This window comes from Bison bison, unplaced genomic scaffold (genome assembly GCF_000754665.1).
Source record: "Bison bison bison isolate TAMUID 2011002044 unplaced genomic scaffold, Bison_UMD1.0 scf7180017864181, whole genome shotgun sequence".
Classification (NCBI taxonomy): Eukaryota; Metazoa; Chordata; class Mammalia; order Artiodactyla; family Bovidae; genus Bison; species Bison bison.
This window is the reverse complement of record NW_011494753.1, coordinates 4,651,383-4,663,579: the sequence shown is the minus strand read 5'-3', so window position 1 is coordinate 4,663,579 and position 12,197 is coordinate 4,651,383. Positions and strand designations below refer to the sequence as shown.

The 12,197-nt window shown below is 47.8% G+C and overlaps 1 pseudogene; it reads right to left on the bottom strand.

Annotated features, from left to right (window-relative positions):
* Positions 1-10,656, bottom strand: part of LOC104991036 — a 32,101-nt pseudogene extending 21,445 nt beyond the window's left edge.
* Positions 10,657-12,197: the final 1,541 nt, after the last annotated feature.

The window sequence follows — 12,197 nt, the reverse complement described above, 5'->3', positions numbered from 1 at the left end:
AAGCTGGAATCAAGGTTGCCGGGAGAAATATCAATAACCTCAGATATGCAGATGACACCACCCTCATGGCAGAAAGTGAAGAGGAACTAAAAAGCCTCTTGATGAAAGTGAAAGTGGAGAGTGGAAAAAGTTGGCTTAAAGCTCAACATTCAGAAAACGAAGATCATGACATCCAGTCCCATCACTTCATGGGAAATAGATGGGGAAACAGTGGAAACAGTGTCAGACTATTCTGGGGGGCTCCAAAATCACTACAGATGGTGACTGCAGCCATGAAATTAAAAGACACTTACTCCTTGGAAGGAAAGTTATGACCAACCTAGATAGCATATTCAAAAGCAGAGACATGATTTTGCCAACAAAGGTTCGTCTAGTCAAGGCTACGGTTTTTCCTGTGGTCATATATGGATGTGAGAGTTGGACTGTGAAGAAGGCTGAGCGCCGAAGAATTGATGCTTTTGAACTGTGGTGTTGGAGAAGACTCTTGAGAGTCCCTTGGACTGCAAGGAGATCCAACCAGTCCATTCTAAAGGAGATCAGCCCTGGGATTTCTTTGGAAGGAATGATGCTAAAGCTGAAACTCCAGTACTGTGGCCACCTCATGCGAAGAGTTGACTCATTGGAAAAGACTCTGATGCTGGGAGGGATTGGGGGCAGGAGGAGAAGGGGACGACAGAGGATGAGATGGCTGGATGGCATCACTGACTGGATGGACATGAGTCTGAGTGAACTCCGGGAGTTGGTGATGGACAGGGAGGCCTGGCGTGCTGGGGTTCATGGGGTCACAAAGAGTCGGACACGACTGAGCGACTGATCTGATCTGATAGTGACTAAATCACCATCATAGACATACTAGGCACTGCATGATTTTTTCTCATAACAAAGGACTCAGAATGACTCACATTCCCATCACAGGAGCCTGATAACATACATCCACACAAAGAATTCCAACCAGTTGTCCAGGCTCTGCAGTGGTGACGAATGACACTCAGACCCCAGGCGGGAGGGGGCTGGTCCCTCGGGTAGTGGGGAAGGAGAGCAAGGCTAGCCCAGAGCCCTGGCTGAACAATGAGCCTTCTCCGCACACTTCATTCCTCATAGCCAGCTCTGAGTGCCAGTTTAGTGTGCCCACCATTGTGTCTCCTGCATCTGTGGCCAGTGTGCTCCCGCTGAGCACCCGTGATGCATCCTGATTCTGTGTGCCTGACTTGCCATGCTCATACAGTGCACCTGGCATTTGGCACTGGGCCCTGTGTGTATGACTTTGTATTCACAGTGCTGCGTGCTGGTTGTTGTTTGCCCAGCTCCATATGCCTGGCAGTGTGTGTGTGGTTCTGTGTGCCTAGTTGTGTGCTCAGAGCTATGCATCTGACACATGTCATATGTCCAGGGTGTGTATCTGGCATGTGTGCTCAGCATTTTGCTGTTGGTGTGTGTGCATGCCCGAGATTATGTATTCAGTGTTGTGTGCCATGGGCTGTGTGCCTGGTGTTGTGTTCTCAGAGTCTCTGACTGGTGTTGTGTGTCTAGTTTTGTGTGCCCAGCCTTATATATAGCATGGTATTGCCTGATGTTGCATGTCTGGCATTGTGTTCCCAGAGTCTGGACCTGGCATTTTGAGCTGAGAGTGTGTGCCCAGCATTGGGTGTCCAGCTCTGTGTTCCCAGAATTTGGGTACTGCTGTGTGCACCAGATGTGTGCACCCGGCATGTACTGCCATCTTGTGAGCTCAGTGCTGTGGCCCCAGAGATCGGGCCTGGTCTGGGATGCCTCCCAGTGGGTGTCTGATGTGTGTGTCTATCCCCTGGGGTCTTGGGTGTAGTGCCAGACAGTGTGCTAACTGTTGTGTGCATGGTATATGTACCTATTTGATTTTCTGGCATACTCTGAGCATGTGCCAGGCTTGTGTGCCCCAAGTGTGTGCCTGACACGCGTGTCAATGTTTTGTGCCCCTGACAGCATTGTGTTTCGGCGTGTCTGGTATGTGTTATTAGCGTATGCTCTTGCCATGTATACCTGGCATTGCGCATTCGCTTCGTGTCCCTGGGGTGTGTATCAGCTTCTGTTCCTGCTGTGGGTGCCAGGCATGACCCTGGTGTGTGTGCAGGTGTGTGTTCCTGGCGTGTGTGCCCAGCTTGCCAGGCTGCCACTGCAGGACTTAATTGTTTGCCAAGAGCTGTGTGCCAGTGTTGTGTTGCTGGTGCTGCCTATTTGGCAATGTGTTCTTGGCACGTGTGTCCACTCTCCCGTGCCTGGAGTGTGGGCCTGTAAGTGTGTGGCCGGTATTTCCTGCCCAGTGTATGTGCCCAGTGCTGTGTCCTGGTGATGCACACCCTGTGATGTACACCTTGTGTTTCCCAGTGTGTGTTCATAGCCTGGGCACTGGCACATGTGCCCAGTGTTGTGTGCCCAGCCTGGTACATGTACATGGCATTGTGTGCATGGCACCCAGCAACTTTGACTTACACCTGCTGGGGGCACCAGTGTGGGGGTGCCCTCCCTCTGCAGAGTGGGATTCAGGGCCCATCCTGGTCTTGGTCCCTTAAGGGTCCCTGCATTCCCTCCATCTCTATGAGCTCATGTCCCTGTTAGCACACTTGTGCTGGAAGACTCCCGAGTTTAGCCTCTCTGAGGGATCAACCCCCACCTCAAAGACACCCCATTCACGTGGGGAGTCCCAGCAGGGTAAGGCACCCCAAGCAGGCCTCATCTCCTGGGCCTGGGGAGGCTGCAGACAGAGCCGAGATCCTGGAGAGGCCACAGGCCCTATTGGGCGCTGCCATCCAAGCCTGAATGTGGAGGAGACTTGTTCCCCCAAATTGACGTTGTCCCCAAAGCAGCATGACTCCCAGCTCACATCTCACAGATCTCCACTAAAACTGCCCCTTCGTCTGCTTCCCTTTCCCTGTGGGGCCCAGACAGAGCTCCCGGAGCCTCCTTGGGGGTGGATCCCTGCTCTCCTCCCAGCCTCCTCCCTGACCCCATCTTTCCACACAGACATGGGCCTGGACGGGCCTCCCGTTCCCAAGGGTCCTGCCAAAAACCCGCGTGCAGGGTGTCCACCCTGTGTAGGTTCACCAACTCCCTGGCAGTCTAGTCCCACAGGCCCAGCCACCTGGGAAGAGCCACAAATCCAACACCAAGGCTAACGACAGACTGTGCCAGCACGTCGGGTGCCGGGCCTTGAAATTTTGAGGTGATTGTAGCTTCCTGTGCAGTCAATATGTCTGAATGCTTCAACTCAATCATATTTTTTTCTTTTTAATTTTTCCCAACTATTTTGTTGTTCAGTCGCTCAGTCATGTCTGACTCTGCAACCCCATGGACTGCAGCACGCCAGGCTTCCCAGTCCATCACCAGCTCCTGGAATCTGCTCAAACTCATGTCCATCGAGTCAGTGATGCCATCCAACCATCTCATTCTCTGTCGTTCCCTTCTCCTCCTGCCTTCAATCTTTCCTAGCGCCAGGGTCTTTTCTAATGAGTTGGCTCTTCACATCAGGTGGCCAAAGTTTGGCAAAAATGAGCTGTTGCTACACTGAGAGTCATGAGAGGGGCAGTGTAGAAAGGTTGTCTGAAAATCAGGGACATTTATTAAGCACCAACTATGACAGGGATCATGATTAAGATGAGGGATTAGAAGCACTATCTGCCTACTAGCAGCCTGTTTCCCATCCATGAAACTTTTATTTTAAAATGTGAATTTGTAACAAAAATATTAATAAAAAAGCAAGCGGCTTCCCCTCCTGCCTTGTGGCTTCCCCTCCTGCCTTGACTGAACCCGGTTCCCAGGTCTCCTGGCTGAGCATGGCATCTCCTGATTCAGCCACCAGGTGGCAGAGCTCCCTCTGTCCAAGAAGGCAGACCCTTTGTTACCTCTTCCACAGCTGCTGCTGCTGCTAAGTTGCTTCAGTCGTGTCCGACTCTGTGTGACCCCATGGATGGCCGCCCGCCTGCTGGATAGGGCCTATTGCCTGTTGCCAGAGCCTGTCTCATCTCGGATCCCTTCTGAATAGAGCTGGAGGTGTAGACACCAAAGTTACTCATTGACCTAGATCTCCAGACAAGCGGAAGGCAGGAGCATCATTAAAAACAGGGAGATTATCATACTCAGTGAGAGATAAGCCAGACAGAGAAAAACAGATGTATGATTTTGCTTACATGCGGAATCTAAAAAAGTGATACAGATAAACTTATCCATAAAACAGAAACAGATCCCACAGACATAGAAAACAAACCTATGGTTACCAATAGGGAAAGGGGAAGGATAGATTAGGAGTTTGGGATTACCAGACACAAACTACTATGTATAAAAACATATATTTTGTACCATGTATAAAGCTAGATAAACAAGAAGTACTTACTGTATAGGGAACTATACTCAGTATTTTGTACTAACCTATAAGGAAAAAGAATCTGAATATATATATTCCTTTGCTGTCCACCGAAAACGAACACAACATTGTAAATCAACCATACTTCAAAAAATGAAAAGAACAGTAGGGAGAGTTTTAAAATGTACAGAAAAGCACAAACCCAACTATACACCAAGCATTTACACAACTTGTGTGTGTGCATGTGTGTGTGTACTTTCACATGATTTCAGAGAAAGACAGCTGACTTGGGCTATAGATGCTGTAATTTTAACTTGCTGTTTTAAATTAAATCAGGACTTGCCTTGGTTTCCCTGCTGGCCATCAGAGGTGTCCAGAGCTCCATCTCTGTTTGTCTCCTTAGGACAAAGGTCTGGGCGGGAAGGGGCTGAGGAGCTGCATTCTCTGGGACCCTCTGACTGAAAGGAAGCCAACCAGAGACATCCCCTCCTGAAACTCCAGGACAGTTCAGAAGCAGACCTGATGGAGGTGCTGCTGTCTAGAACTCAGTTCTCCGGATCCTGCAGCATCCAGACCACAGTCCTTCCTGCTGGCTGGCTGTGCTATGGTCCTGCCCTGGCTCACAGGTGCTCTACAGTTCCTGAGATGCTGATATTATTGTTCTTGTTCTTATATATCTATATAGCTTATATATCTATTTTCTTCTCCTTTCTAAGGAATTTCTTCTCCTTTTCATGGGATGCAAAGATGTGTGTTAGGATCATCGCTGACCAACACCCACCCTGTCAGGCCCAGGACAGTGCCTTCTGTTCTGGGAAACCCTCCACACTCCCAGAGGGACCCCCAGCCACGCTCATGACCCAGAACCCAGGGAGCACATGCCCCTCAGCCCTGTGCCATCCTTGGCTCTGGGGAGTCCAGGAAAGTGCCTCTCCTAGAGGGCGAGGGTGGGGACTTGCCTGTCTGTTCTGAAATGTGTCAGAAACTAAATCTCACATTGCATTTTGCAGCTAATTATGTCCATGCCCTATCTTATCTGGTTCATCTTAAATGACCAAAGTCCTCCAGAGTCCCTGCTGCCTTGGGGGAGCTCACTCTATGGTCCATCCCCCCTTGCTGCATCTTCTGGAAAGGACATTTTGGAAAACAGCCCTTTGAATTTTTAAATTTACATTTAAAAGTAGTTATTTGATATCTGGATATAGTCAGGCTCTGAAATTGTGTGTTTTAACACAGAATGAGTGGAAAGTGGTTGAATAGAGGGCATTCAACCAAGAGATGAAGAGAGTGACAGCCAGTTCATGACAAGGTCACTGCCACCAGCCTTCCAGTCCCCATGATTATCTGCCCTGAGACTCAGCTTGTGTGAGGATGGGGACCTTCAGGCTGGGGTCTTTGTCTGAGGCTATCGTGGAGGGCAGGATTGGGCCTTGGAGAATGCCTGTGAGTCTGAGAGTCTCAGACTGTTTGCTCTTTGACACTCTTTTTATGTCCCGGTCTGGGCCATTTCTTAATCTTTATTTCATTCCAAACAGTTGTCCACATTCTCAGAAAGGATAGTGAGCTGAGTAACAGCCGTCAGTTTTTGTGATCCCACTAGTGCCAGGCTCTGACTCTGGTATCCAGTCAGGCATTTTAGGACATGTCTGATGTGGTTTCCGTTTGATTTTGGGGGGAGACACACACGAAGCCTACCATGATTCTCCAGTCTGTTTATTGGGCAGCAGGGAATTCATGGGTCATGGGCACAAAGGATCTTGCTTCTCTTGGGGAGTTCATAAAGGAAATGGGAGCCATTTGAATCTTGAATGGGCTTGGGGACTCACAGGTGGGACCTCATTCACAGAAGGAAGGTTTTCTTTTCAGGCTTCAGTAGACACATGTGTTGAGGATGGAGGTGGGGGCAGCCCTGGATTTTATGGGTGGTGTAGGATTCCTAGTGCTGATGGGAATGACACAGGTAGGATTAGAAAAAGTGGACACGAACCAGATCCTGAAGGTCTCGATCGAAACTGAGATCACAGAAGAGTTTAACTCTTTAAGTAGCTTGCTTGATTTTTTGTCCTACACACAGCAATCCAAGTGGGGAAAGACTGTAGAGCCATCACCGTGTACCAGTCCTCGAGGGAGGTGAGGCAGGTGTGAAGCAGGGGTGGAGAGCACATGGGATGTGAGGGTTCCATGAAACCTGGTTCCTGGTCGGTCAGGGAGTGGAAGAGGGGTCGGGGCTCCTGGGCTTCCACGCAGGATCGAGTAGCTACTCAGAGCTTGAGAGTGTGGCTGGCTCCTCTGTCCCATGGTTCATCTTGGATTCATGTATTTAGTCACATCTGTCACCTGTGTGTGAGGAGCAAGAGGACCTTTTCCCAGTTATATGAAAATAATATTAATAATAAGTTTTTTTAAACAGCTGTCCTTAATGGCTGCCTTTAGGACATGGTATATCAGCCTAAGATTTATAGTATCATTAACTTGGAAATATTGCCTTATGGACAAAGTGCAATGTGAAGCCACTTGTATATTGCATTGCTTGACGTTGCTGAATGTAATCAGGAAACATTTACTTAGCATTTTGACCTAGCTGTCTGGCTTAGGAAGGGTCAAGGGGAAAGACATGCCAGTGGGTATCAAGTATGGAGACATAAGTGAAGACTTGGGTGGGCCTCGCTTTGGCAAATTGCTTCCAAGCTCTTCTGTGCAGGTTGAGATTGAGTAGGGAATAAACATGGTCCAGAGGAAAGCCTGCTTCCCTGAGTGCTGTGAGCGGAGTGGCCCGCTGGGAGCGGAAAGGCCCTGGGGACTCTTCAGGGTTGGGTGCCCCAAGTTTTCGCTGTAGTCTGTTCCCTGGAGTCCCTACCAAGCCTATTCCTGATTAGAGAATGCTGCATGCCCAGGGACATGCTGACACTGGCTCATAATTAGGAAGGAAATGCTGACAGAATTCTAACTATAGACAGGCAGGGGACCTTGGCCAGCTATGCCTTTTAGCGATCAACAGAATAGCCCTGGGAAAGTCATTAGGAAATTACAGGCTGAAGATTAGCTGAGAAAAGGCAGAAAATTGAATGAAGTCAGTGTGAGCGCACAAAGAGGCATTTTTCTAGCTGTCTGCTCAGAAAGGTCATTGAAGGATGGCACACCAGTGTGGCAGAGACGAAATTGGGCCCTGAGAGCAGCCCCTGCAAACAGCCCCTGAGAAGGACGCCAACTTGCCAAACATGTAGCCTTCCTGGATACCTTTCCTTTTCCACTGCATCTTTGTGGTCAGCTGAGAATCTAGGTGCATATATCCAGCTAATTTACAATGGGCAGAATAAAACATGCAACAGCTCACTTAGAGGGTTGCATACATGGGTGTACAAATCAGTCATAAACACTGCCTTGGGCCTCCATCCCTGTGCCCAGGAAGGACAGGCAAAACACTGTCAGGTCCATGCTGCTTAGCTGAATCCCCAGGGGGAGCCTTTACTCTGTCTAGGGAACTCTACATATCTGCCAACAGAAAAGTTGCCTGCCAGTACAGTGGCTACAAATGAGATTTCAGGTGAGCACAGGATGATAGAAAATCAGGGCAGAGGGCATGATTTGTGTTTCCCAGGCCTTCTGCCAGGCGCCTCCTAAACATCTCTGCCCAAAAGCAGAGGCTGCCTCGGTAAAGGCTGGAGTGATCCTAATTCCAGCTTTATTGCTAAATGCTCTGTGCTCTTTCCTCTATATTCAGGGCTTCTTTCTTTTAACCAGAAGCATTTCTGTCTTAAGATGTGCCCAAGCCACAAACATATGGAGAGATATACCATGCTCTTGGATTGGAAGAATCAATTCTGTGAAAATAACTATACTACCCAAAGTAATCTACAGATGCAACACAATCCCTATCAAACTACCAAGGGTATTTTTCACAGAACTAGAACAAAAAAGTTCACAATTTGTATGGAGACACAAAAGACCCCAAATAGCCAAAGCAATCTTGAGAAAGAAAAAGGGAGTTGGAAGAATCAACCTTCCTGACTTCAGACTATACTACAAAGCTACAGTCCTCAAGACAGTATGATACTGGCAAAAAAATAGAAATATAAACCAATGGAATGAGATAGAAAGCCTAAAGATAAATCCACACACCTATGGGCACCTTATCTTTGACAAAGGAGGCAAGAATATACAATGAAGAAAAGACATCCTCTTCAATAAGTGATGTTGGGAAAACTGGACAGTTACATGTAAAAGAATGGAACTAGAACACTTCCTAATACCATACATGAAAATAAACTCAAAATGGATTAAAGACTTAACTGTAAGGCCAGAAACTATAAAACTCTTGGAGGAAAACATAGGCATAACACTCTGACATACATCACAGCAAGATCCTCTTTGACCCACCTCCTAGAGTAATGGAAATAAAAACAGAAATAAATAAATGGAATTTAGTTAAACTGAAAATCTTTTGCACAGCAAAGGAAACAACAAACAAGATTAAAAGACAACCCTGAAAATGAAAGAAATGAATAGCAAATGAAACAACAAGGGATTAATTTCCAAAATATATAATCAGCTCATGAAGCTCAGTGCCAGAAAAACAACACAATCAAAAAGTGGACAGAAGAACTAAACAGACACTTCTCCAAAGAAGACATGCAGATGGCTAATAAACACATGAAAAATGCTCAGCACTGCTCATTATTAGAGAAATGCAAATCAAAACTGCAATGAGGTACCATCTCACACCTGTAAGAATGGCTATCATAAAAAAAAATCTATAAACAATAAATCCTGGAGAAGATGTGGAGAAAAGGGAACCCTTTTGGACTATTGGTGGGAATGCAAATTTGATGCAACTACTGTGGAGAACAGTATGGAGATTCCTTTAAAAATTAGGAGTAAACCTATCATATGACCCAACAATACCACTACTGGGCACAGTTTCTGAGAAAACCAGAACTGAAAAAGACACATGTACCCCAATGTTCATTACAGCACTATTTACAGTTGCTAGGACATAGAAGCAAACTAGATGTCCATCGACAGATGAATAGATAAAGAAGTTGTGGTACATATACACAATGGAATATTACTCGGCTATAAAAAGGAATGCATGTGCATCAGTTCTAATGAGGCAGATGCACCTAGAGCCTATTACACACAGTGAATACTGTCCACTTTTTGATTGGGTTGTTTTTCTGGCACTGAAAAATAGAAAAAAGTCAGAAAGAGAAAGACAAATATATATTAATGCATATGTATGGAATCTAGAAAGATGGTACTGATGATCCTATTAGCAGTTCAGCAAAGGAGAAACAGACATAAGAACAGACTTTTGAACACAGTGGGAGAAGGAGAAAGTGGGATGGTGTGAGAGAGTAGCATTAAAACATATACATTACCATACATAAAATAGATAGCCACTGGGAATTTTCTGTGTGATGCAGGGAAGCCAAAACTGGTGTTCTGTGACAACCTAGAGGGGTGCGATGGGGAGGGAGTGGGAGGGAGCTTCAAGAGGGAGGGGATATATGTATAATTATGGCTGATTCATGTTGATATATGACATAAACCATCACAATATTGTAAAGTAATCATCCTCCAATTAAAAATAAAATGAAATTAAAAAAAAAAAAAAAAGATGTGTCCAAGCGACAGGCAAGACACCGTCTGTGTGAGTGTCGGGGGTGCCTGCCCTCGTCCCGCTCAGGTCAGCCTCAGTGCCGTTACAGCAGTTGTGAAGCTATTCAGTCAGTCCTTTCCTGCACAATTGTTCTCCTAGTGGGCACGTGTGTTAACAAAAGGACAAGAATGGCCAGAGCAGATCCCAGGAAATCAAGTGCGGCCAGCCCTGTCGATCACCCCAGAGAACAACTCCTCCCTGGGAAAGATATGTAAACCAAACACATTTTGTGTCAAACCAAATAGCTGAAGCATACTGCAAAGCTGCTTGTTATAAGGCTGCACGTGTGCATATGTGTGTGGGTTCCTGGGGGAAGGGGTGGTGTGCACAGGGAGGAAGAGACAGAATGGAAGCAGGATTGAGGCAAAGCTTCCTTTTTTTCCTCTGATTATCTGCTAAGAATGACGAGCATCAGGATTAACAGGATCAGAAGTGGGATCTCCAGGCTCACTCCCCCGACTTTACCCAGGAAGTGGGGAGCAGAGGGGGCACTGAAAATCCAGAAAAAGTCACAGGACTCACATTCCAGCCTCCTGGATCCCACAGCACCTCTTGCCACTGCAAGTCCTGGGGATGCAGATCCTGACAGGGCCACCATCCGCTCTGCTTTCTGCACGGTGGCACTTCCTCTGCTGCTCTGCTCCTTCCCGGATGAATTCTGCATGGGCCGCTGAGCAGGTTGATTGGGCTGCCATCAGTGTGCACAATCCCCCAGCCTGCCAATGCGAACTTAACTGATTCCAATTTTGTTAAGGAAGCAGAAGATAACTCGAAGTTATGTTGAATTGAGTCCTTTTCCAAAGTAAAGAATATTTAAGTAGATTACAATTTTATATTCTTGGCCATTTTCTGTTGGCTGGTAGAGGGATTGGAGAAAGTGAATAATAGAGTCGCTTCCTAGGGCGGAAAATGGCTTTTTTCTGGCTCATAGAAAGTTCCATGGCTTTTGAAATATGATTAAACATGGTGTAAACAAAGCCTTGGGGCTTTCCAGGTGGCTCAAGTGGTAAAGAATCTGCCTGCCAATGCAGGAGATACAGGAGACTCGGGTACGATCCCTGGGTCGGAAAGATCCCCTAGAGGAGGGCATGGCAACCCACTCCAGTATTCTTGCCTGAGAATTCCATGGACAGAGGAGCCTGGTGGGCTATAGCCCATGGGGTCCCAAAGAGTTGGACACAATTGAGTGACTGAGCATGCACACATGCAAACAAAGCCTTGGCACATGTTCACTGTGACAACATTCCTCTGCAAATCTATTCTGCCCCAGGTCTGAGCTGTGCTCTTGGGATATAAAGCTGAGTTAGGCTTGGGCAACACTAGCCATCTTCCAGCCTCACTGCAAACAAAAGAGACCCCTGGTGTTGTGAGAACACAGAGACAGAGCCATTGACACTTCCAGGAGGTGGATGAACTGGAGGAAAGCTGTAGAGGTGAGGCAGAATTTGAGGGAAGCTTGAGACAAAACAGGTCGGGGTCCAGGACAGATGCGGCAGATGGCCGTGAATCCTGGGGCTGTCCAGAGTCTTGGCACCTGCCCCTGGAAGGCTGACTGCCTCGTGGAGGTGGCTGGACTTAAAGGGGGACTGGCAGGTGGGTCTCCAGGAGCACAGTGCTTTGAAGAGCGGTATAAGGTAGGAAGAGGAAGGATGTGGTCTGTTTCAGAACAGTGACTTGGACAGCAGAAGGCAGTGGCACCCCAGTCCAGTACTCTTGCCTGGAAAGTCCCATAGACGGAGGAGCCTGGTGGGCTGCAGTCCATGGGGTCGCTAAGAGTTGGACACGACTGAGCGACTTCTCTTTCACTTTTCCTTTCATGCATTGGAGAAGGCAATGGCAACCCACTCCAGTGTTTTGCCTGGAGGGACGGGGGAGCCTGGTGGGCTGCCGTCTATAGGGTCGCGCAGAGTTGGACACAACTGACTCGACTTAGCAGCAGCAGCAAAGGAGGACAGGGCAGCACTGCTGTCATTGCAGAGGTGTTGGGGTCTTTGTGTGGATGACATGGGACTGAGCCTGGCTCTGTGGAGGAGGGGAGAGACAGGAGCAGTGGACCTGTCTAGGGCAGAGTGGACGGGACTTGGGGGTGGAGGTGAGAGGAGGAGGACTTGGTTCACAGCTGAGCTCCACAGCTTGGACACTGGAGAAGGATGGCACCTCTTGGTGACGCAGGGCACTTGGCAGAGGTGACAGGTTCAGGGACAA